The sequence below is a fragment of the Cavia porcellus genome, unplaced genomic scaffold (genome assembly GCF_034190915.1).
Source record: "Cavia porcellus strain 051 isolate PalLab524CR breed Dunkin Hartley unplaced genomic scaffold, mCavPor4.1 scaffold_7, whole genome shotgun sequence".
Taxonomy (NCBI): Eukaryota; Metazoa; Chordata; class Mammalia; order Rodentia; family Caviidae; genus Cavia; species Cavia porcellus.
The window spans coordinates 63,734,964-63,761,933 of record NW_026947490.1 but is presented as its reverse complement, the minus strand read 5'-3'; the positions used below and the strand labels follow the sequence as shown (position 1 = coordinate 63,761,933).

Sequence of the window (26,970 nt, the reverse complement as noted above, 5' to 3'; positions counted from 1 at the left end):
ATCTGGGCTGGTTTTTGAGGAATTTAGGGATGCTGAGCAAGTAGACTTTTGAATTCTACATTAGCAAGTTATGGGTCCAGATTGGTCAGTACAAGCCCACAGGGTCACTTATAATATGTGCCCTCTGGACACCGAGCAAAATCCTACACACTCTGTTTACTCATACGCACCCTTGGACAAAGAACCTTCTTGACTGATTTATCAGGTCTCCTCTTGAACAGTGGGAGCTTTTCTTTTGTCTGTTTTTGCTTTTTTAATAAATTTCCTAATGTGCAACTTGCTTGCCTCCTCCTTCCACAATTTCATTCTTTGACTTCATGAGACACCAGCCCAGATTTTGGTCCTCACAGAAGGTCCTTTAAGCTTACAATAAGGATAAACATATGCATTGATTGAGGCAAGGGTCACAGACCACTGGGAAGGAACAGGTTCTACACCAAAGGCATGCTTATTTACCTTTATAGAATGTTACAGTCACTTACTACATGCCAGTTCAGAAAAGCCTAATGGGACAAGAGGCCAGTTTACTGTAACTGTACTGCCACTGTAGATTATTAACTCATTCTCAGCCTTATCCTTCATATTTACCACCTTCATTTGGATTTGCTTTACTTGACAGATACCAACTTTAAGGCTGCTAGAATTTTCTGTGATGGATTGACAATTGTCAGTTTGTCATATCCAGCTGAGCGGAATCAGTGTGGTGCTGGGTGTGGAGGGCCCACCTAAGGATCATTGCCAACAACATAAAAAGAGAACTGGAGAGGAAGAGGTGGTGGTGTTGGTTCTCCTGGAAAATTGTGCATGCTGGTTTTCCTGATATGAACTCAGCTGATCTCACTGTTGGAAGAGCTCAGGACCTCATTGTTACTGAGGATGGCTGTGGTTCACTTTAGGAGAACTCTGATCCTAACTTTGAGTGTTGCTTCCTGGCTCCAATGCAGATCCTCCAGTCTGCTGGCACAGATCCTTCATCCCACTGGTGCAGACTTTCTAGCTTCCACCAGTGACCTTTGGGCCTTCCCAGCACAGATCCTTGATATAGATTTGCATGACTCATTGTTATGGGCTCCTGGCTTCCAGCTGGACTTTTGAGGGTCATTGCCATGGGTTCTAGGTCTTCAGCTGGACATATGCATGATGCTGCCATGGGACACAGGCTGTCAGCTGGCTCCTTTGGGTCTCTAGTGTGTGGACAGATTTCCTACACTCTTTGACTCTTTGGGTGACTATTACAAAATAATCCTATAAATTATGCACCTTGTATTAAATTGTTTCCCTTGTAAACCCTGACTACAACACTCTGATTAAAACAAAATGAAACAACAAAAGCAAACAAAAATTGAAAGAACTTAGGGAGAAAATTTCATTTGGACAAAGCCGCTGTGTGGGGTGAACTCCAGAGTGGCAACCTTACACCACAAGGGAACTCATTTCAAGGCGAGGCCAGCAGCTGTGGGCACACAGATCTTGCCGTGTGAGCCAGAAATGACACTAAATAACCAATCCCAGACCCACCTTGTGCAGGACCTCCGATATCTGAATACCAGTTAGGCTTTTCTGAGCATGGCTTTGAAACCAAACATGTCCTAGCTCACCCAGCACATAAGAGATTCCCAGATCAGGTGGTCAAAAGACAACAATGCCTGAACAATAATCTTGGTTTTGACTCAGTTGAAGGTAAACTCAGCCTAAAATTTTGGTCATAAAAAAAATAAATAAAATAAAATAAAATAAAATTTTGGTCATGAGAAAGGAATCAGTTGTGCTACATATCTGGGAGTCCAGGTCTACGTTAATAAGGCCATCAAAAGCCCCTATCTTGGCATAATTGTTCTGCTTTCTCCAATTGAAGTCAATCTCATCTTCAAAATGTTCATCCTTCATGGTGGGGAACATGGTTACCCGCTGGACCAGGCTTATCTTTCTCCAACTTGGCCATACCCACAGGAACAGGATATCTCCATCCCATTGGTTTCAGCAAAACTTGTTCTAACTGGCCAAGCTGAGATTCCTGTGGATGTGATCAACCCAGTGGAAAAAACAAAAAATAAAAAAATTGAGAAGCCATGATCAAAAGAGGCGACAAAAACAGCAAATTAGAAGAAAAGTAAGTCTCACACCCTAAGCATTAGATAATTACAACCACCCTGGTCTTGGTAGACTACCATCATGCTTGACTCACTCACCCGTGTTATTTTATCATCTACTAAGGGTATGGACATGTTTTACTGTTCCCTACCACAGTGCCTGGATTATAGTAAATACCCACCAAATACTAACTACCAAAGGTTCTACCAGAGATGGGAACAATAGTACAATGAAAATATTGTTCATTATAGACAGTAGAACAATGAGAACTTTTTTCATACTTTGGGCCCAGGTGTGTGCCTGACAACCAACATTTTAAGGTGCCAAAATATAAACTTTCCCAGGAATACAAGCATACTCTGTGCTTGTTTATCCTTCACAAAAAGGGTTCAGTTGCCAGAGGTTGAAGTCAGAGCTACTCGCATCCACCTCCAAAATTAACATCCCCTCCAGACTCAGCATGGTCCCCTTTCCTGATTACTCCACTGTCTCTCACTGCCTGCACTGATTCCCCTCTTGGTAAATTATTTTACCGCTCACATCATTGGTCCTCTATATATTGTCAAACATGGCAATCTGCACAGACAGGGGTTATGGGGAGCTGAGGACAAGTGCACTGGTCACCACTGTTATGGTACAGTATCTTCCTCTTCCTAAGCAACAGAAGGTCAGGGCTGGAAGGGGCCTTATAAGTCATCCAGTCTCCATTTCTTGGATTACAGTCATGCAACTAGAAATCCAAAGAGGATGAGTGGCATGACCTACAGCTAATCCTACAGCTAATCAGGGTCAATGCCATGGCCTCTTCTCAGCCCCCTGATCACCATGGTGATCTGCAACACCCAGAACACTTTCAGGTGAAACTCAAGGAAATGATGATTTTCTCTCCTTTCTTATGGATATTTCTCAGCATAAATTATCCTTGAGGGCAAAAGTAATGAAAAGCATGGACACAGGACTTTTGAATGTCTTTTGTGCTTTTAGCCTTCAGCCCTACAGACATTTTTGGTGGTTTAGTGTGTGATTTGGAAGAAGATAAAGATTCAGAATTGAGAAAGACTGAGGGGAAGAGAGATGACTGGGACGCTAAGAGATGGGTGGGGTCCTGTGTCTTAAAGGACCAAAAATCCCCATCCCTGGATTCAGAGCTTATCTGCTTTTGAGTCCACAGAAGGCAGATGCCAGGCAGGGAGATTTATGTGACATTCCAGCCCTGATCTATGTTGAATAAACAGACAGAAGCCCACAGTACTCTAGTGCCTCGAGCGCTTTCACACCAGGCTCAAGAAGCTTTCCCACCATGATGATGGATTAAGCAGAAACAAAACACGAGGTGGAGCTGGGTGTGGGAGATGGTGGGAGACGTGACAAATGTGGAAAATGGCCAGGAGGCCCTGGGGGGCTCCCCTGGAACCAAAGGTGCAACAAGTCAACACAGATTCAGAGTGGCTGCCGCCCAGGCTTCACCTGCCAGGACATAAACCAGGATTCCACCCTCATACCCAGAAGGAGCCAGCCTGGCCCAGTCAGGCAGTATGATAAATGGGAAGGCATTCTGCAGATTTTAAAGGGCTCTGCACAAATGTAGGGATTCGGTGGTAACCCCCAGACTTCTCTTCCCTTTATAGCACGACCTGGTATTCTCAGACTGACTGAATTGCAGAGGAAGATAAAGGATGCATGAGGTAGAACAGATGTGCCTAACAAAGGAGGAGACATCCACAAACGTGTCTTCTCCTTGCAACTTAGATATCCTTGGAGGTGCTGGCAGGAAGAACCTCTGTCCAGAAACGGCACTACAGGAGATGTGGCCCCAGCCCTGATTCTGCCTGAGCTCAGTGGCTTGCGCAGGTGGCTTAACCTCTCTGAGTCTCAGAGGTGAGGGTGCTAACTGGACATCAGAGTTATTTTGAAAATCTAGCATCATGAGTAGCATCTACCTACTACTAAATGTGCTCTTTCCAAAATACGTCAGGGAAAGGCAGGTGAGTCAACTCACTGCTTATAACCATTATTCCCTTTAAAGCCAAATAACAATGGGATCCAAATAAGACCTTAAAAGAATGGGGGGGGGGGAATTCTATTAGTCTGTTATCCTAGCCACAGATTAATGTAACAAATCTATTTATAGGAATGGTCATTGGGAGACCTTAAAAAGATTTTGGCATAAACATTTCACAGCATTTTTTCCTATGACTTTTCCCCTAAGGCTCTGGGCCACCGTACCCTACCTCTCCATCCCTGTGTGTTCTTCAGCCTGAACATCTCAGGACAGCAAGATCTATGAGACTGATTTGCAGAAGGTTTGGCAAGCTAATGCAGGAGCTAATGCAGCTTACGCTCAAGGACCTCCTCACCCCTGTCATCAGATGAAATCAGCAGTTTCCATTACAATTGTTCCCGTGGTGATCCAGTTTTGTGTTAGCCCCTCAGGAAGCTTCTAAGTAATTCACTGTACCTCAAATGTCAAACAAAATATTCTAGACATTCAGAGAAAGACCCTTTGTACCATTTTTGCGGCCCAAGCCTCTGATAAAGGAAGAAGTTATTATTTGAACTTGCCTATGCTAAATACCAAATAGAGAGTTTGGCAAAGGTCAAGTTTTACAAAGTGAATTCTAAATAATGGAACATTTCTCACTAAGAAGATTGAAAGAAAATTTGAAAGAAGGCCAAGATGAGTGAAAACAGAAACTACTATTTTCCATGCCAGATTAAAAGCTCCAAAATTTCTCCATGCCTTCTTTGGTTTCCCTGAAGTGGGACAAAGTCCCACTTCACTTTGTCCCTGATAGGACAAAGTCTATTGTAAGTTTTTTTTAAATAATTTGCTTTGTATTGAAGAAAAAATATGTCACAATCAGCAATCCCCAAAATCTCTTCAAGGCTTCAGGAAAAAGCTTAATGCACTCATGTGAAATGGGCTTTTTCATCCAGAACTGCATTTTCCTTTTGAAGACATGATCAGTAGTTTTACAATTATCTCTGTTATGCTTAAAAATCTCACATCAAGTGGCCAGAACAAAAAAGCTAAATCCCAAATGGTATAAAAAGCCATGAGCTCTAACTGGGATTCACTTTAAGTCAGATGGTATTGGGGGAGGGGGGAAGAACCCTGAGAAATCACTGAAGATACACAGAGTAAAGTCTTTCTTGAGTAATGTATCAAACATAGACTAAGAAGATTATTTTTAGTTATAGCTAAGAGCTTAAGAAGCAAATTTTTCTTCTTTTCCTTTTTTGGCAAGGGTTTACGAGAGCTTTTCTGTGGTTTCTTACAAGTGTTACGTGTGTGCTTTTCATACAGGGATATTTAAATTTGCATACCTTCATATGTAACACGCTACTTCCCACCTCTGTTCTTTCCCCACCAAAAGAAATGGAATCTAAATATTTGGTTAAGATACCTTGGTTGCTTTAAAAAAATACGCTTGCAGCGAATCAGCCCTTCCAACTAGTAAATAAAAGTAACTGGGAAAGAAGAGGCTGCCGAGACTGGATCTCATTGGGAAGCTGGGCAGTAGCATCTCCCGTTTCTTAGGAAGTTACCCTGACGCTTCCTAGCGTACAGACTATGACCAAACCCACTGCCTTTGGTTCTGAGGCCCAGCTTCTCCTTTGCTTACCTATAGCATCCATCTTTCTCTCTTTATCTCTAATCAAACAGAATTATTCACAATTATTTTTTGCAATGGTATGGCTCACTTTGCTATATCCAGTCCAATGCTAATCACAATAATAACAGCAAATATATAATAAATCACTTCCCATGGCTTAAGCACTGTTTGGAGAGTTTTATATATGTTAACAAATTAAATCTTGTGCTATGTCAACTGCCCCTCATAATAATTCCATGCTTGTTGCCTAAATCTGTCACCTCTCTCATTTGAACCCCAGTTTTGTTAAAGTTATATCCTCTTTCACATGGTCATTACTTCAAGAAGGGGATATTCTTGGAGGTGGATCCTTATTGGTCTAAGACAATTAAAGGGGCTCTTTACAGTCAGGGAAGTGATGTACTTCTGGCTAGTGATGGGTGAAAAGTCTGCTAGTTGTAGGGAGAGAAAAGTTGCTCATGAGGACATTTTGGGGGCGCTGTTGGTCTTAATGAAAGCTACACAGGAAGGCAGTATGTCTTTCTCCTTGGATATGGACAGGCCTGGCACTGATACGTGGAACCACTGCAGTCTTTTGCAGTCATGAAGAAAGTTAGCTTGGGGACAAAATACCACAGAGAGAATGCCCATGCCAAAAGGATCAGTGAGAGAGGTCCGGGGCCATGGATATCCTGCGTCTTGATCTACTTTGCTTTTGCTTTCTTGTCTCATGTGGTAATACATTTCCTCATTGTTATGAGTTAGTTGAGTCCAGATCTCTCTTATGTGCAGCCAACAGCATTTTTAATGGTATTAATAGTGCCATTTTACAGATGAAAAGACAAAGAGGATAAATGCCTTAACATCACAACTTTATGCTGGTAAATGACCTAAGAATACGCAGGCATTTGAGAGTAAGGTTTGCACATAAAATTAAAAAGGAAGGTGAGCAAGTTCAAGATATGCTACCCCAAAATGTGCCACTTTGGTGTCTGGTGACTTCAAGTGAAAGCATTTGAAAACAGCCAAGCCGTGGAAAGTTTCTATGAATCTCCTTTACCTGCCTGAAGAGAGATCCTCCAAAAAGACTTCAGTCTTCTTCAGTGTCTTCATAGGCATTCCATCAACCAAGAAACTTAATCTTGTCACAAAAGGAGACACTAGCAGTTGACACCCCATTCAGGCTCACGTCACAAATGGTCTGTTTTTTAACAGTTCATGTCCCTTTCCCCAAATTCCTTTTCCTCCCATAAGTTGCCTACATCTCTCTTCCCCTTTCTCCTTATGAAGAGTGCACATAGTATTCTAAATTGCGCTGTTTGAGAGGTATTTACTTTTTCTGCCTCGTGACCTCTCAATGTATGTATAGCTTTTCTCCTGTTTATCTGCCTGCTGTAGCTTATTTCAAAGACCCAGTTTCTCAACCTCAGAGGACAGGAGGAAATTTTCTCTCCCATTCTGTCAATAAGTACTAAGATAAGGGCACTTAAAAACCAGTCATACATAAATACGTATGCCACAACTAACCTTGAAATTGTTTAGCAAGTTCATCAGAGTTTGATCCACATTTCTAATTCACAGCCAAAGGCTAACTTTGTGTGTGTCTGTGTGTGCTCATGTTCATTATAGGCATAAAACAATTGCAGTGCCACCAGGTAGATGGGAAGGCAAATGTAATATCATTATTTTCTTAAACTTTGGTGGTTTTGACTATTTCAGTACATTTTAGAAAAACCAAGCACGCCTTAGAAAAACCAGTGCATCTTAGAAACATCAAGCTATAATATTCAATGCATAAACAAGGTAGTGATGTTTTGTTAATTGTTAATGTTTCTTTTTCTTATGTAGTCATAAGTCATTAACTGTTAGACACCAGCAGTTGGGGATTTGAGCTATAAATAGCTTATAAAACACAACACTGAGATAACTCATCCTTCAAGAGAAGGCTTATAAATAAATCTGCACATTTATAAACCAGATTTTGGGCAAAGATGCCAAAAACATAAAATGGTGTTGGAAATGGTGGTGTATTCATTCCTATAATCCTACTCCTCTAAGAGGCTGACGCAGATGGTGCATAAGTTTTTGAGAATCCTGAGCAACTTAGCCAGACCTCTTTCAAAAAATAAAAATATGACTAAGGATATAGCTCAGTGTGAAGGATCTGGGTTTAATAATCCCCAGTACTACAAATAGATGTGTGCATATGTACACACATAGTAAATGACAGTCTCTTCAATAAATTGTACTCAGAAAGCCAGACATTCACATGCACAAAAAATAAAATTGTACCTCATATTACATCACTATAAAAATCTCAAAATGGATTTAAGAAAATCTGAAACTGTTAAAACTACTAGAAGAAAACATAGTGGGAAAGTTCTGTGGCATTCGGGTAAGCAAGGATTATGGATATGACCCCAATAGCACAGGCAACAAAGGAGAAACCAGATAAGTGAGAGTATTTCAAACTATAAAGCTTCCATAAAGCAAAGAAAATATTCAACAGAGGTGAGATATAGTGTACAGAGAGGAGGAGGAAATCTGCAAACCAGATGTTGAATTAAGTGATTAATAATAAAAATTACTTCAGGTGCTCAAAACTCTCAATAGTAAGAAAACAGCCTGATTACAGAATGGGTGTGCCAGTTCTCAGCCTGCCTGGGCTGAGACCCCTGGAGAGGTGAGTGGGTCATGCGGACGCCAGACCAAGCAGGGAATTAATCTACCGAAACTCACAACTAAGTTGCAATTAGGAGGTGGGGACCCCTTGGAAGAAGGTTTTAGAGGCATGGCTTTGGAGGACATCTCTCTTGTTAGCACTGTTCTGCTCTGAGTCCTGGCCACCATGAATTAGCAGCTTTGTGCCCCTGTGTCCTTCCACCACATTTCTGCCTGGGAGCAGCACAGTTGGGACTATCATATCAGAATGGTTATTCTACTTCTTAGTGTCCATCATTTAATTCAGGAATTTATCAAATGACAGGTGTAATTTCCAGGCTCATCAATACATGAATATACAGAAGTACAGTGATTTTAAGGGAAGGAAAGCCCTTGGCTGCCGTGAGGTGCAGTCAGACCTTATGCCATCTACTGCCCAGACTCCTCACTCTCTTTCAGGAAGGACACCATGAAATTAAAACCCTGCATTGAGCAGGAAAGGGGCCAAACCTGGGCAGAAAATCCATATGGTGTCCATCTTTCCAAGACAAATGCAGAGATTTTCTTGCTGTCTGCAGGTCCTACAGAGTGAACTGGCTTAGTCTTTGGGAGCCTTTGATCCTCTCTCACTGCAGATGGACATGTGGGAAAGTCAAATACCATCAGTAACCTCCCGCTTGCCAGATGCAGTGTCTCCCTGAGCCGGAAATTTCAGCTTCCAGCTCTGCTGCCCATCACCCCAAACAGCCTCTGGACCTGGGTCCCCCTACACCACACTGACCAATCTCCTGCCCATGTTTGTGACAACTGTATGATTTCTGGGCTTGATTTTTTTAGGAGGAGTATTAGGGATGGAACCCAGGGCTTAGCACTTGGTAGGCAAGTTCTTTACCACTGAAGTACAGTCCCAGTCCCTTTAATTCAATTTATTTTGATACATGGTCTTGCTAAGTTACCCAGGCTTGCTCGAACTTGCGACCCCCCATCCAGAGGCTCCTGAATAACAGGGATGACAGGCAGGCATTGCTTCTTTGCATCCCTCCTATTCCCAGATGCAGTCAAGTGCCCAAGGCTGTCCAGGACCGCTGAACTCTCCTGTCCTTCAGAAGCACTCTGTCTGCCTCCCAGGCTGGGAGCCTCCTCTCCTCTCCACCCTCAGCTGACTGGCTGCAGAACAGTAACTGGCCTCACTTGCAAACCACCACACACTGTGCACAGACACAGAGCTTCTGCCTTTCCTTCCAGCCTGGCATCCTGGCTCTCCTGATGGGCCAAAGTCCTCACCCTCAGCCACAATCCACTCTTAGTTGAACCCCTGTCACCTTTGTAGTTCTTGTCTACTTTCCCAAGCGTGGGTGAAAAGGAAGTCCTTTAGCTGATTCAGAGACGTGGGATCACAATGCAGGTTTTTAAAAGGAGGAATCTCAGAAACCAGCTTGGCTTTGTTTCTCATTAGGGGCAGAATGAGGGATGTCATGATGATCCTGACTTCAAATCTGCACAAATTGAGTTCTAATCCCATCATTACACCCCATGACCAGCCAGGCTTCTCCTCTAAACTTGGTTTCTTATTTGCAAAATGGGGACAGTGTCATCTTTCTTTTGGCATTGTGAGGAATAAAAGCAACAGTAAGAACAACAATGCAGCTGCCTTTGAATCGCCCTATGTGATAGGCATTTTGCTAGGGGCCAGTAGATGTCATAAAAAAACAAAGCCCATGGGTTGTTTTACTTCTGGGGACTCCACTGTCAGTAAACAGTCTGATGGATCCTGCGGGAAAGGAGACCACATAAGCTCCGTCCTTAGAGATGCAGGAAATACAACTTTATCAGCACAGTACAAGCCCCAGTCTCTAGCCATGTCCTGGTATTGGCAAATACAGCAGCCCAAACCTCAGGAAGTCACAGGTTAAATGAGAAAGGAGGTGCCCAGACAGAGCCCAATGGGGAGGAAAGGGCTGAGCAAGCGGCATAGCCCTGGGGACCAAGCGACACCAGACATTCTGACCTCATCCCTGAGTGCTGAAGGAGTGCTCTTTGGGAAAGCCACTGCTCTGGCCTGTCTGAATCAGCCCTGTGGTCAGGAAAAGTGAAGGAGCCAACCACGTGCCTCCAGGCTTGAGTCTGAGTTTCCGGCATCACTGAAAGATGTTACTGTCTCCACTACCCAGTTTCTATGAGATTTGGGCTCACAAGTAAACCCGACTCAGATCTCCTAGGCCCAAAGCCTCTTGCATGACCCCAGCCTTCCCACAAATACAGTAAATTGTTCACTTATGACCAAGTTCCATCTGGGAGAACATTGGGAAGTCAGATTCCCTCCTAAGTCTGACGGACTTCGATGCAAACAAACAATGCGCATTGCTTTGTGCTTCCCAGAAGTCCCCTCCACGGCATCACTGCTTTTCCTCCTGCTTGCAGACATCCTGGGCTGACTGTGCACCACACTCTGCACAGCATCACACCATGCAGTGCGCCCATAGTAGCACAGCTGTGACCAAGTCAGGCAGACGTAGGAGCTATTTCCACGATTTTTTGTGGCTACTAACATTCATAATGTGAGGTCCATTGGTATCTGTGAGAGTTCACAGCTTGAATGTTTGTAAGTCAGGGACTTACCATGGCAAAATATGGTGAAACAGGAACCAGAGTAAGCATCAGAGAACCTGGGATTTCTCTGTGACCTTGGATCGTGATTTCTGTGGTTGTGAGAGTTAATAAGAAAAGCAGCACAGGACTCAGGAACTCGTCATTCACAGTTCTCCCAGCGGCCCAGAGAAGCCTATGCATGCCTAGAGCCAAGGTTTACTCACTTCCAGCGGGCCCCAGAGGCCCATCCCTCAACGTCCAGTAAGAAAACTCTCTTGCCAGTTCCTAAAACAGTAATGACCAGTTGAGAGTAGCAGCTCACATCTGTAATCTCAGCTCTTTGGGAGACTAAGGCAGGAGGATCACAAGTTCAAGTTCAGCTTGGGAAACTTAGTAACTTAATGAGACGCTCTCTCAAAAAAACAAAAATGGGTTGGGAACGTAGCTCTGTGAGAAGACCCTGGTTCAATTCCCAGTACTAGAGAAAAAAATACTAACCATTCTTCCAGACGTAGGGGAATAAAGCCAGGCTAACAGTGAAATGGAACCGAGGTAGGGGTGGTTAGGAGACTGAGGGGAGGATGAATACAGACCCACCACAGTCCCAGAATCCTCTTCTTTTCTCTCCTACTTCCAGGGTTAAGGGCACATGCTGGAGCCCAAATCCAAGGCAGAGGAATGGATAAGAAATGGACAGGAGGATGACGTAGTAGAGAGAGAAGTCAGAAGACAATAATCACAGTGACAATAATGAAGCCATTATGTACTTATGATACATGTAGTAACAGGAATTAATGGATTTTAATTCTCCAAACAAACTAGCAAGTAGATTCTATTATTATTTCATTTTTAAATGAGAAAACTGATCTCACAACTAGTCCAGTGGTTCATTGGTCACACTGGGTGCTTAAGAATGCCTCTGGGCCTACAAGACACAGGGAACTGTCACTCTGGTGGGCAGACAAGTAGGAAAAGGCCCCTGTATATAAAATGCCATTCTGTGCTTCACAAAAAAGGTATTTGACAGATGTCCAAAATGTGCATGAAAAACTGTTCAACATTAATAATCATTACACAATGCAAATCAAAATCCTAATGAGATACCTCTTCACATCCATTGGGATGGTCACTATTTTAAAGAAACAAAACAGAAACTGAAAAAATTGGATGATGACATGGAACTGAGACTCTGGTTTGTTTTTGTTCTTTTGAGGCCCATGTGTTCTGTCGGTGGGAATGTAAAGCATGCAGTTGCTGTGGGAAACAGCATGGTGGTTTCTCAAAAATTAAAACAGAATCAGCAATTTTATTTCTGAGGATAAACCCAAGAGAAGTGAAAGCAAAGACTCAAACAGATATTGGCCAGCACATCCAGGGCAGCACTATCGCTAATAGCCATGAGCAGAAATGACCCCCATGTCCATCATGGCTAAAGAAAACATGTTCAACAGGATAGTATTTAGCCTTTTAAAGACATGTAGTGCAGCGGTAGAGTATTTTCAAGCACACACAAGGCCCTGATTCAACCTCAAATAAAACTCAATCAAACAAAGCCTTTGTCATATGCTACAAGATGGATGATTGAGGGTGTCATGCTAAATAGTTTAATTCACATAACAAACATACCTATGGTTCTGCCAATTGTATTACCTAGAACAGTCATTTATGGAGACTCAAATTAGAAGCTTGGTTGCCAGTGGTGGGAGGAAGAAGAGTAGAAGGTAGAGTATACTGGGCGAGAGAGAATGAGTTGCTATTTAATGGGAGTTTCCCTTATACCCGATGAAGGAGTTCTGCAGTTCTGTGGTGTAACAATGTGCGTATACTTAGCACCACTGAACTGTACACTTAGGGGTTTACTACAGCAATCTCAAGGATAGCAGTGTCATCATTGATAGATGTTTCTGAACATCTACCGTGTACCACAGATTCGTCTTTTATGTACACTGTCTCACGGAACCATCACCAAGATCCCGAAGTGGCTCAGGCTGAGGAATTTCAAAAGCTCAGAGTGACAATGCCAGAAACCTAGTCCACATCTAACTAGCTCTGCCATAGTCACTCTGTGAAGTTTTCATGTCAGTCACTTTCCAAGACTTAGATTAGTGTCGTGGGTTGGATTCCCAGGCCCCTGACCTAGCAGCAAGCAGGGGCTATCGCTCTCATAAATGCCCTCCACACAGGGCCTTCATAGTCACTGCCTGTCTCAGAGGACTTAGTGAGGAGGACTAACTGCACTTCCTACCCAGTCACGTGCATGCCCCAGGCCTCCCACTGTCCTTGATGGAACACTTGAGGCCTTGTACTGAGCCCAAACTCTGACTCAACCTGCTGGTCATTGGTTCTAGCTCATAGAGTCATGAGAACACGGTGAGTTTCAGTAGCCTTTGGGTGCCTCCTACTCAGAGAATAGGGGGACAAATCCATGCCAAATCATCGTCTTGTGTTTTCAGCACATCCAAGCTGCCCTGTGTTCAGATACCAAGGCCTACAGCAGTGGCCCTGGACCAGCTGGTGTCCATCACCAGGCACCAGGAAGGGGTCCTGCTGACAGCTGAGAGCTAACTAGCAAGTCTTATGAAAAACCTCACAGCATTTCATGCTTTGCATCCTTTAACCATGTTAGCAAGGGTAACAAAGTTAGCTTAATCCTAGTTTGCAGGTAGATAATCTAGTTTCTCCAGGTTTCAATGAGATGGAATGAACTAGGTGGAAATCAGAACGTAGTCAAGGACTAGGGAGGTAGCTCAGTGGTAGGGTGCCTGCCTAACATGCATAAGGCCTGGGTTCAATTCACAGTACCAGCAACAACAACAACAAAAAAGCATAATCATGACTTTGAGCTCCCGGGCACTCCCCTCTGCACTATGCTACGCTGTCTCTAAGGCAGGAGACAGGAATCCTTATACCCCTAAAGTTTCCATACTTGCCTGTAAGCCCTGGATCTCCCTGAATCAAAACCAGGCATTGGAGCAGCACCATCTCAACCTGATCACAGCCTGGCTCTTTGCTCAGAGCCACACGTTCACATTTGGCTGACCAGCAACCCATGTACACCTTAGGAGATGAGCCCTCTGTGCCATTTCCCCTCAGCCTGGTGGGCAGAGAATAGGAAGGGGCAGCAGCTGAAGGGAGGGAAGGGTGGCCTCAGTCAAGGAGATGGCCACGGCACAGCAATAATGAAAAGAAGTGGTTTTTCAGAAGCTGTTGATTAAACACTCATTCACAGAGCATTTGCAGAACACACATTTTATGCTAGGATCTGGGAAGCAAAGACAGAGAGGAAGGGCTCCCTATCTTCAAAGAATACCTAGTGTATGGAGTCCGGATGGGGGGAGGGGTGGACATGGAGATCTAGCTGAGCAGGGATTTGAAGACAGAAAGTGCTTCCACACAAGGTTAAAGCATCAGGGCAAAAATCCACAGCCCCAGAGAATGATATATAAATATGCCATATCCAATGCATGATATAACTTAGTTTTGGCTGAAAATGCAGTAATTCTTGGGATAAGCATGAATTGGTAGAACCTAGAAGACTCTTTGGGCAGTGGAACTATTCTGTAAAATGACATGATGATGGAAAGATCTCATATATATTTGTCTATTCTCATCAAATAGATGACACCAAATGTGAATCTGGATGCAGACTCTGGACCGCAGATGACCGGGACATCAGTGTAGATAAACAGATCAGGTAACAACTGTATCACCCTGGTGAGCAAGATTGAGATGGTAATTAAATGGGCCAAAAGGCCATTTTGGTATTTTCCAAGCCCAAGGGCTGCATTTACCTGCTAACCACTTCTTTTTATCTGTGGCATGGCCTGCGCCGTGCTCTGCATGCAAATCTCATTTAGATCTCAGAATCATGCCAGAAAGGGGCTTGTTATCCTGATTCTATAAATGAAGCAGATGATGTTTGGAGAAGCTGAAGGGTACAGCCACAGACACAGAGGGAGGAGCAGAGCTCTGATGCTGTCTGAGTCTTCCCTGGTCCAGAGCTAAAGACAGGACCCGCCACCTGCAAGTGTCTGTAATGGAGTAAGCCATGACTTCTAACTGTTCCCTGGCTATCTCTAAGTGCCTGCCGATACGGGAATCCAAAGACCTTCTCAAAGGAAGACAGCAGATCCCCCCACCCCACAGAACAGCTGCTGAGTGCAATAATGAAAAGCTGAGCATCTCAAACCAATTTCCTTGGAAAGGTCTCTCCGGAAAGCACAAAACCCAGGAGCGGGAAAAAAAGTGTTTGCAACATGGATGAACTAGAGGCTAACGAAATGATCCTCACAGAGGGTTTCAGTTAATTAATGTTCTTTGATAACAGAAAATCTAACCCTTATGAGGCCTCTCCAGTAACACTTCACAAGCAGTGTCCAAACATTAGTCAAGACTTATTGCTGACTTCGTCAACCATAGTAATATTTCATCATAAACAGACACATGTTAAATTCCTATTGTTTATAAAAGAACTGGATTTAAAAGATAAGATTACTGCTCATTAGTAGCTTCCAATCAATACTGATAAAAACACATGCTGGGAATAAATATGGCTTTTTAAATCAGTGTATGTTAATTGTACTGAATAGTGTCACGCTGTAACATCTTCACACAAATGCAAAACATATGTTGACTGCACCATTATTGCCTATTATATTCACCACTGCCCCTTCCTCTCAGTATCTAATTTAATCTTCCTTGAAAGCAACAGACCAGAGGGATGAACCCAGGCATGGGCTTGGGCAAGGATGGTGTTACCTGGGTGGTGTATGTTTCGTTATCCAGACAAAAATCCACTATCCCCACCCTTTCTTGGAAATACCTGTTCTACTCACATTGTGGGATTAAAGACTCAAAGTTGTTAAATGTGCCTTAGTCACAGCTTTTCATTCCTATGACAGAATACCTTACATAAATTAACTTTAAGGAGGAAAGATTTATTTTAGCATATATACTGCTGAAGCAAGCTGATGGTTTCAGACATTTTAATCTATGGTTGATGGGTTCCATGGCTGTGTGACTAAAATAGGGCAGACACATCACAAAAAAATGTGGTGAGCAAAGTTCTCATCTCATAACAGTGAAGAAGAAGAAGAAGAAGAAGAAGAAGAAGAAGAAGAAGAAGAAGAAGAAGTAAGAGAGAGAGACAGACAGACAGACAGACAAAGCCAGAGGGGAAGACCAGATAATAACCCCAAAGTCACCCTCATGATCTGTCCCATTCAAATGGGCCCCTCTCTTGTTTCTAAAATCTCCAAATAATGCCATTACACTGTGATCTCATTGATCAAGTCACTTGATGCAATTGGACCCTCATGACCAATCACTTCCAAAAAAACTCGTCTGTTAGCATCCAAGCCTTTAGCAGATTGAGAAATATTTCAAATCCAAACTATGACACAATATAAATGGAGATAATAAATTCCTACTACTACCCTTTAACTTCAGTTATCCCATGGAATCAGCTGCCTGGCAAAGCCTCATGATTATATGACATGATCAGGAAAGTATTGGAAGAGAAGAAGAAACTCATGGGGCCTGGGGAATAGGACAGAGAAAGATGGCCAGAGAGGACAGAAGGGAAGGAAGCCAAGGGCTGCAGGCAAATGGCCAAACTGGGGTCTGCAGAGAGAAGCAGAGAGGCAGAAAGGCAGGAAGTCAGACGACACAGAGACCAGCCAGGTCCCAGCCCCACTACAGCCATTTCCCTGAAAACTGGGAAACCCACCTTTCTCTCCAGATTTGGAATAAATAAATGGAAAGAAAGCCCTTTTCTCAGAGCAAGTAAACATAAATAACTTAAAAGCACTATAGAATTTCCTTCTGGTTTGATGCAAGAATGTTTTTCCTTCACTTACATAAACATGTATTCATGCACTTCCACTAACCTCCTAGGTGACTGTCCTTGTGTGGTACACAAAGCTGTGACAAAGGCTAGCACACTTTGGAAATCCTATGTCAATTTCTATTAACATTCTCAATAGTTTTATCATTGAAATTATGAACAATATATTCAAAGTCAAAGGAACATCACCAGGTCACATGGTATAGGTGTAGTGGTGGGGTGGACCTCTGTCTTTCCATAAAAATCTTTTGTGATATTGTACTAAGGGACTGAAACAGACAACCTTTCAGGTCCCTTCTGTCCCTGACACTCATCATCATGGATCTGTGCAAAGTTAACAGGCTGGCCTCAAGGGTACTTGGTATATGCCAGAGCGTCTAGGGTTTATTACTGCCAGGCATCACAACTGATTTAACCAAAAGGAAGATGAGAACCAGGGAAATGGAAGCTTGATGGTACCCTTGCTGGTCCACCCAGGGAGCACTAAAGCAACACTGCGGAGACAGAAGATCTGCATGGGCCGAGATTCACAGGCAACATTTGTTCCCCCACTGTGACGGTTCCCCAGCAATATCCCAGCAGATCTATAAAACTCCAGCACATGCTGAAAGGGAGGAGCACTGAAGCTGCTGCTTCATGCTGGGGAAGATGACAGCACAGGGTCAGCAGGGAAGAGAGAGGCATGGGAAAGGAGAAAGCCAGATACTTGTCCACCTTCCCCAAGAAGCTAGCATGACCCAAGATGTCCACAGGGAAGGCTCAGCTGATGACACATTTGCTGTTTCCAAGAGAGAAAAGAGAACATGATGAATTATTTAAAACCACAGCTCAGGGTGGAGACCTTGCAAACTCCCCCTTGCTCCTTGCACAGTTCCTGTGCCATCAGTGCTCTCAGGCTTTGTGTCCACTTGGGGATGATGAGACACCGGCAAAGCTTAAGGATCTGGCCACTGCAGGAGACTTTGGGAACAGCAACCAGAACTTCTGTATAGCAGCCTGTGAGACTCTTAGAAAGCATGTTTTCAGTCTTTCCAGCTCTGCACCTAGCACCTTAATACCTCAGAACAAGGATCTCATGGGGTCAGGTGGAGAGTGGCTGGGGGGGTCCCCCTGGGGACAGAGAAGGCCCTCGATTTAGGACCACACTCTTTCTTGGTTCTCTTCCTATCTTCCCATCTGAAAATATCATGCCTGGGGCATTCTGGGTAAGCTTGAGGGATTACAAAGTAAATGTATGCAACAATGGAAATTAAAATTAAGGAAGAAATGATGCCAACAAAGACTCTGCTGTGTCTTCAGCCAACCTGACAGGAGCTTTTTCCTGCTGACTGTTCGGCCCAAGTGCTATAAGTGAGGACATCTCAAAAGCAGAGCCTGAGCCTAGAGGACCTATTATTTACCAAGTGCTGATTTTAGTTACTCCCAAGATTATTACATCCTGTGGTCTATTTCATTCATGGGGAAACTGAGTCACGCTGCGATGATGTAATTACCAGCTATGTCTCCAATCCATCATAGTACTGCTACAGAAAAAAGTCTGGAAGCGTTTAGCATACTATGAAGAGATACATCTATATTCATAGCTCCATTAAGAAGAAATAACAGAGCTTAGCCATAGAGAAATGGCCTCTAACATGGGCAAAGCCCTGGGTTCCATCCCCAGATCAAAAAGAAGGAAGAAGGAAAAAGAAGAGGAAAGAATGACATAAATGAGTAAAAAAACATTTCACCAAAAGGCCAAAGAAAGCTGGAAAACTAATCAGTATTATCAGTCATTAAGGAAGTATAAATTAAAGTCACAGTGAAAAGGTAGCCACAAGTGGCAGAAAATGTTTGTATGTTATATATCTAAGTAAGTCTAGTGTCCAAAATCTATAAGCAACGATTATAGCTCAATAAAGACAATGTAGCGTAAAAGTGGACAAAAGACTTGGAAAGGTATTTCTTCGGAGGATACACAAATGGCCAATACACAGATAAAAGATGCTCAACATTTCCATTAGTCATCAAAACCACAATGAAGTATCAATTGACTCCCATTAAGGTGGCTAGATTCAGTAAGTCTAATAACAACAAATATTGGAAATGTGGAGAGACGTTAGAACACTCACGAACAGCTGCTGGTGGGAATGTAAAATGGTATGGCTGCTTTGGGAAATACTTCTTGGCAATTCCTCAAAAAGCTAAACACAGATCTCCCATGCAACCCATCAATTTCATTCCTAGTTATACACATGAGAGGAAAAGAAAACACATATGCATGGAAAAACCTACACACAAATGCTGGTAGCGGCATTACTGGTAATCAGCAAAAGTAGAAACAGATCACACATAAACCACTTGATGAATGGATAAATACAGGGTATTAGAGCTAGATGATGGCACATTATTCAGCCATAAATAGAGACAAGGTACTAATTCACATGACAATGCAAGTACACCTTGAACACATTCTGCTCAATAAAAGTAGCCTAATGCAAAACGTCACAGATTATAAGGTTGCATTTTTATGGAATTTTCAGAACTGGCAAATCCACAGAGACATATCATGCCACCAAATTCTGGGAATGATGAATAGAACTGGGTCACTTGTACATTGCTGGAGAGAGTGCAAATGGTATGGGCGTTTGAAGGTTCCAGTAAAACTGGATTAGCCACATGAGTCAGCAGTGGGACTCCTGGGCACTGATCACAAAGAAATGAAATCCAATGTCTGCACCAAAACCTGTGTGAATGTTCACAGCAGCTTTATTCTTAATAGAGAAAAACTGAAATGTTTTTCAGTGTGTGACAGGTTAGATGGGTAGTGGAACGTGTATACTGTGGAATATCACTCAGCAATAAAGAGATACAGTCACTCGAATTAACCTCAAGAAAATCATGCTGAGTGAAAAAGACCAGTCTTAGAAGTACATCCTAGAGTCATGCACACTGGAATTCTAGCTACTCAAGAGGAAGGGGGAATCACAAACCTGAGGCCAGCCTAGGCACAAAATAAAAACTAAAAAGGGCTACGGCTGTAGCTCAGCAGTAGAGTGACCCTGGATTCAATCCACCCCCCACACCATATTACACATAAAAGGTATCTACTGAGTGGTTATATAATGCCTGAAATGAGATAATAGTCCTAGAGCACTTTAGCTGGGTCCTGGGAGTTGGTGAGGAGGAACTGAACAGCATGAGGGAGCTGTGTGATCACGGGACAGTTCTGTGTGTTGACTATGGTGGTGACACAGGTGACACAGGTGACACAGGTGGTGATACATGACAAAATTATAGTCTTAGCTCTTCCGTGCACAAATGAGTGCCTGTATTTAGTGACGTGATTTGTCAGTACCTGGTTTTGAAGTTGTACTGTAGCCACATGAGACACTCACAGTAGAGGAGCATGAATTAGGGGAACCTGGGACTAGTCTTTGCAATGGATTTTGGAATAATTATTATTCCAAAATAAGTTTTTTTTAAAGTCACTAGTGATAGCACTCATGCTTAGAGGCGATAGCTGTATGTCAATGAAGCTTTCCACTGGACAGAGGGAGGGGAAGAGTGATCACAAACTTCACCTCTACGGAGGAGGAGGACTCCTGGTGTGTACGGAGAAATGTAAACATGAGTAGGCTGCCCACCTGAGTGGCTGTTTCCCCGTCCCCCTAGCAGGCGCTGCCCTGTCTCCTCTCATGCCCGCATCTAGGCCTTCACATACGCTTCTCCCCATGTGAATCCACTTTCCTCTTCATCCAACCAGTCTTTTTCTCACAGCATCCATCTTGCCCCAAGTTCACTGCACCCAGTCACTGGAGCTCAGAGACCAAGACTAAGGCCACTGGAGCCTCTATGAAACATGGCACTGTGCAAAGAAGGTAAGGGAGGACCCAAAAGTCCCTATGGATGGAATCTGGAGACCTCTGAGAACTGAACCTATCTCTCTATAACCAATACGGTGGATCCCAACTACTTCAGTCCATGATATTTCTGGTTTTACAGGGGTGCAAAAGTGATACATATTCAATAGAAATTATGCTTTGAGTTTTCATATTTTCCCAGGCTAGTAAAAAGTGTGATCCTGTCTGGTTGCAACTGAGGTGACCACAAGGTCACGAGGAGAATCGACCTGTATTCTATAGCATACTCTGACTAAGCTGCAGCGATCAGGCTATGTTAAGTGCATTTTTGACTTAGGATATTTTCCCCTTATGATAGACTCAGCAGAATTTAACTCCATCCTAAATATGAAGTATGGATGGTATCTCAACTTATTAGTATGTTACTTCAGTTTTTAAAATTAACATGCTATTACAAAAGAACAAAAAATACATTAACGTGCTATGAATGAAGCATAGATATAATCAGACCCACGGGGTTCAGAGTGGGCAGGTCATCTCCAAAGTCAGTGCTGAGTCAGATTTTGAACGCGGAACTCTATTATGACACCTAATCAAGATGAAAATAAAGTTTTGAGAGTGCAATTTGCAGCAAGGCAAATTAATAATAATATTCCCAATGGAAGCATAATGTTTTGCAGTGTGATATGCAGGACTGGCCAACACTCCACCGGTGGCTGAAGTCCTGTAGGAAGATGACACAGACTAAATGTCTTAGGAAATAGAGTGAGGCATGACTATAATGGCAGGACATGGGAAAAGCTCCACTTCTGAAACATAGCCCGGGCCCTGCCATCTCTTGCTAGTGCCACTGCTGGTCCCTAGTGCAGGTCTCCATGGCTCTTGGCTGGATCATCCCATCATTTCCTCAGCAGTCTCCCTGCTTCCATGCTTGCCCCTCAACAATCCATGGCTCATTCAGCAACCAGTGTGTTACTTCTTTGAAATATTCACCAGATTGCATCATTTCCTCCACTGGCTCCCTGATTCACCAAACTCTACACTACCTCTGCCCTAAATGCTTTAAGTGAACCAAACCCAGTGGATCCATCCCATCCCTCATCCAGCAATGATCCTTCCCATCCCTCAAGCATGCCATGCCATTTTCATCCTGGAGCCACAGTGATTTTCTGCCTCCTGTCAGGATGGCTGACCCTGGGTCATGCAGACTTCTGTTTAAATGTCATCTCTTCAACCCAAAGTAGCTACCATTTTTTATTATGTTGCTTTCACCTAACTCTTAGCCAAACACCTGTAAGTATTTGATATTTCTTATGTCAACTGTCCTTCTCCCACCTCACTAGAGTGTAAGCTCCAGGAGGGCAGGGAGCTCTTTTCTTTCGTTCTTTTTTTTTTTTTTTTTTTTTGTATTCCAGTTCCTGACACCCAGAAGGTAATATATTTATAGAGAACAAAGAAATGCAAGAAGAAAGATGACCCCCACTCTACCTACTTCCCAGCTTTGGCTCTGTTGGGCTAGATGAATTGCCATCTAGGAACAGGTTAAAAGCATTCACCTCAAGGGCAGTGAGTAGTATGATGCTATGTACCTCAAAAGTAATTTGAAACAGTATATTCTGGGTTACTCTATGAGGTCTTGATCAAGCATCCTGTCTTCTGAGAACTTTCTAGAATGCTGAAGGTCTCATCTAACTCGGGGAACTTTCAGACTTTCTCAAGCTTTCCTTGACCAAGAGAAAGAATTCCCTCATTTATATCAATACCATCATTCAACTACATGGATGCCTCCTGGGTTCAGGGAAGCATGCTAGGTTCACATGAACACAACAGTGAATGCGGAGACATTCACATGGGACTTGCAAGCTACGGGAAGCACAGCTATGGAATTGGTATGTTCATGAATGATTTAACGGCAGCTGTGAAGAGAGTGACCAAACGAATGTGTTCCAACACCAGAAACACACCAGCACGGTAGAGGAAGGAGGGCAGGCGCAAATTAGCTCAGGGAAGTCCTTATGGTGTGAGACAAAAGTCTTCCAGCCTGGGGAAGGACAGCAAGAACAGGATCCATCCGAGTGGCCTATCTCACTTTCAGTTAGGTCAGCATCTCCCCAGCATCCACTTAACACATGCAGGCCTCTGGTGACTCAGCTGTCATTTGAATGGCAGAATCAATGTTTGGAATATGTAGAACCCTCGGAGAAATACAGGATTACTCTTTCATCTTCCAGAGGTGGAAAACATTTAATTTAAATGAGTAAAATATGTAGCAAGGCACATCCTAGTTACACACTGAGCACAAAGATCTGTGAGGAAAACTGATCTGCCGAACATTACCATTGATTAGTGGACTCGGTGCAGAGTGGAACCCAGGTCTCCTAACTCTCAGACTCAAGCTTTTCACAAAGGTTCTCCCAGTTCCAGTGTTGGGCCCACGCAACTTGCCACTTTTCTCACTGCCACAACCTAGCTGCTGAAATCATTTAAAATTCAGAGCTTGCCCCAAATCTTCTTCGTGGCTCCATACTGAGGTCCCACTCCTCTATTCATGTAGATTGTTAAATCCCGCCCTCCTGAAGTGCTTAGTCTAAGTTCATGCCCTCTCTTTACCATTCTCAATCAACAAGTGAGTTCAGACCAGCTGTTCTCAAAGCTACAGTCCTAGGGGAGCCGAGGCCCTTCCACGCAGTCCATGAGACCAACACTATCTTCTGAATGATGCTAAGATGTCACGTGTCCCTGGCAGCATGCTGATGTTTGCACTGCTGGTACAAAAGCAAAGACAAGTGACACTGCTGGTCTCTTAGTGCAAATCGAGGAAGTGGCACCAAATTATACTAAAAATCATCGTATTCTTCAATATTACACACTGGCAGGGTAAACAAAAAGCCAGTTTATCAACATCTTTAATGCAGCAGTAAAAATTACTGACTTTATTAAAAGTTGACGTTGAATACTCTGTGTAGAGAACGTGCTTTCATTACCTCCCAAAGAACAGGTTGTCACAAGGTCACATGATCACCTGATGGAGCTCTGACCCAGCTGGAAGCTTTCATCAAACACTACTTTTGTTTGGAAGAATGACAAATGGTATCGATTCAGGTTTGAGTACTTGATAGGCAATGCCTTGAAAAATGAATAAAGTAAGCTTGTTACTTCAAAGAAAACTGACTGCTGCCAGCTATAAAGTTTGAGCTGTCAAGCAAAATTTAGAATTGTAGAGAAGTTGCTACTGTTGAATCTGACAGCCTCCCAGAAAAGTCTTTCCCAGGGAGATCAGAGGTGATACTTATAATTATTTTTTTATATTGCATAAATGTCTGAAGATCTGTACAGCTCAGTGAGTTAATATTTTCCAATGATCAATGCATCATGTTACAAAATTACGTGCATGTTTAAAAAGTCTAATCACAGTTATGACAGACCAATGGGCAGTGATGTAGGGAGACCTCCATCCTCTGCAACAGTGAGAAAGAAATCTCTGTCACTTAAACCAGCTGGTCTGTGATGCTTTGATGCAACACTCTTAGCAGATAAATACACAAACATTTAATAAAGAAGAAACAATTCAACACAATCTCATCCAGAAAATAGAAAACACATTTCCCAATTCATTTTATGTGACCAGTATTTCTCTGATAACCCTTTCTTAATTATAAGAAAACTTAACAAATACTGCTTGTGACATAAATATAAAAACAGGCCTCAATAAAATATTAGCAAATTGATTCCATCAATATATAAAAACCAAGGTTCCTCGGTAAGTGTATAATTTAGCATTTGAATGTAGTTCAATTCATTTCAAAATGGAAAAACCTTACAGTATCTTAACAGATACTGAGAGTGTCTGACAATACTCAACTTCAGCTCATGGTTAAAATTCTCTGCAACCTCTCTGTCCCCTCACGGTACCTTCCTTAACCTTATAAAAGACAGCTACAAAAAACTATAGTTAGCATATTTAAGTCACTCTCACCACTGCATGTAACCTTATATTGGAAGTTCTAGTCCATGTAAAAGAAAAATAAAAGTGTTACGATTTATCTCTAGATGCTCCCCAACAAAAAACACCTGCTTTCATAGGGGGGCTTTCAGGAGTAACTGGATACTCATACTGGATTAGTCCACAGATGGGTTTATAGCCAGGTACGATGGAAGAAGGTCACTGGGGCTGTGGCCTGGAAGAGTGTATGTCCCTCATCTTGTCCCCCTTGACTGCTTGCAGCTTCCTACCTGCTACGTCATGAGCTTTTTCTCCTCTGCCAGGCCCCTCTGCCATGCTGCTCCACCCAGAGCCAGCCACCTATGGGCTGAAACCTCCACAAACTGTGAGATAAAATTAACTCTCCTTTGCAGAGTTACGGTGTCAGATTCTGGGTCTCACAATGGGAAAGTAAGAAAAAGTTTTCAGTCCATGAAGGAGGAATTAAAATGGTATTCACTGACAATGATTTGAACAGGATGACTGCCATCTTTTAAATACAGCAGAATGAACCCCTGCATCCACCCTTTTGCCTGTTCATCTATATGCTGATCTGTGATAAACCATCCAAGCCAAATTCACACTGCCTCCATATCTGCTTGTCCCACCTGGTCCTCATACCACTACACGTAATTCTGATCCCTTGCACAAGAGAAACTGTCTTTCCTTTAGGTCATCAAAGCTGAATGGTTGCTTTCTAGTGTCTTCTTACTTAACTATTAAGTACCTTTGGTTGTACTGATCATGCAACTTTTATTTTTTAAGCAGTACCAAGGATTTGAACCCACTGGTGAGCTACATCCCCAGCCCTTTAGATTTTTTCTTTACTTTTTTAAGACAGGTCCTGAGTCACTCAGATGAGGCTCAAACCTATGTTCTTCCTCCCTCAGCCTCCTGGGTAGCTGAGATCACAGGCACACACCACCTGTGAAGCCTGATCTCTGACTGCCCTGCTTTCCCTTCTACCTCTCTTCTCCTTCTTGACCAGTGTCAACATCTTATAAGGCTCAGGGACTCTGCTTTTCTCACTGCAAACCCTTTCTCTTGGAAATCTTGTTCCTATCCAGTTTTAACTGGCATCCAATTAAAGTTAGTTCTAAAAATGTGTCTTCCATTCTAGGATCTTCCAGAAGACCTAGACTTATGAATCTGACCACCTTGAGAACCAGACTCATGAATTCCCACCAATCCGGCCCCACTCAGATGTCCAGGGTCAATGCTAACACACACTTTATGTGCCAGAGACACAGGAGCTCCTCTGGCCACCCCTCCGTACTCCTATTTAACTAAACCACCTCTGTACCTACCAACCTCATTTCCTGTACTCTTACATGGCTTCAGCGTCCAGTTCAAACCCAAGTTAAACTTCCTTAGAGCAGAAGCAGAGCGTAGCCACCTTTGTCATAGGTTAGCTCCCTTCTACAGCTCCTCCTGCCCCGTCTGCCTTGGGACACTAGATACCACCTCCCTGACTGTACCCATGGACCCACACAGCCCCCAGGTACTGTGACAGCTATGACAGTGAGCTGCAGTGACCCACTCTCCTTCAGAGTGGGCCTCCTCAGGACCCACACTAGCTCACTAAACTTACCTCCCTCAGGGAGACTCACTTGGGCAGTGCCCTGGACCCATGACAGCCTTGGCCCCTGGCTCTCTGCCTGCAGGCTCAGTGCACTTGCCCTCCTGTTGGCTGTGTGAGGTGATAGGTCCTTTTCTTCCTTTTCTCTTATCAGTGAGTAACAAACTGCTTCTGCTATTCCACGTGCTGTCATATCGCCACCTTTGTGACTCTCCTGATCTGCACTCCAAATCAACCTTTTCTCCTGGCTCAGAGAGTGACAATCATGTAGGCATAAACTGAACCCAGGCCAGACAAGAGCCAACAGCACTGATTAAAATAAGCAAGTTTCTCATGAGAAGAGTACTTAGGTATGAGACCATCATCCAGGACAAGACGTGCCCCATGAAAGGCACACTGTAAATATTCATGACCACATCCCTCAGCCTGGTCAGGTCAAGGAAACAGTTTACAGCCACGGTCCAGACCAGATTAGAAAGACCAAATTAGAAAAACATGTTTCCTAACTATCTCACCAATTTGCCCACTTCTTTCCATTCCCACTGTTTGTACCCTAATCCAACATCTTCATAGTGACATTATCTATTTTCCACATATCTTGCAGATCCATGCCAAGCCCCTTCCGACTCTTACCAGCTTGATCTTCTAAAAATGTGAAGTTTCATACAAACAAAAATTTCCCACTGCGGTGAGGACAAATCCCAGATCCTCACCAGGGCCTACCAAGCTTGGAATAGCCAGGATCCAGCCAGAACTTAGCTCACCCTTCTCACTGAGTCCCTTAA

General features: G+C 43.3%; 1 protein-coding gene and 1 long non-coding RNA gene across 2 annotated transcripts in view; one reads left to right on the top strand and one right to left on the bottom strand.

The window, feature by feature from the left end:
• The window catches only part of LOC134476997 (uncharacterized), a 134,841-nt gene that overhangs the window by 69,383 nt on the left and 38,488 nt on the right, over positions 1-26,970 (top strand). Inside the window, exon 2 of the long non-coding RNA XR_010048860.1 lies at positions 14,556-14,631. This is a non-coding gene — a long non-coding RNA (uncharacterized LOC134476997). The remainder of the gene's footprint in view (positions 1-14,555; positions 14,632-26,970) is intronic.
• Ccdc3 (coiled-coil domain containing 3) overlaps positions 1-26,970 on the bottom strand; it is a 106,342-nt gene that overhangs the window by 71,228 nt on the left and 8,144 nt on the right. The window lies entirely within an intron of this gene.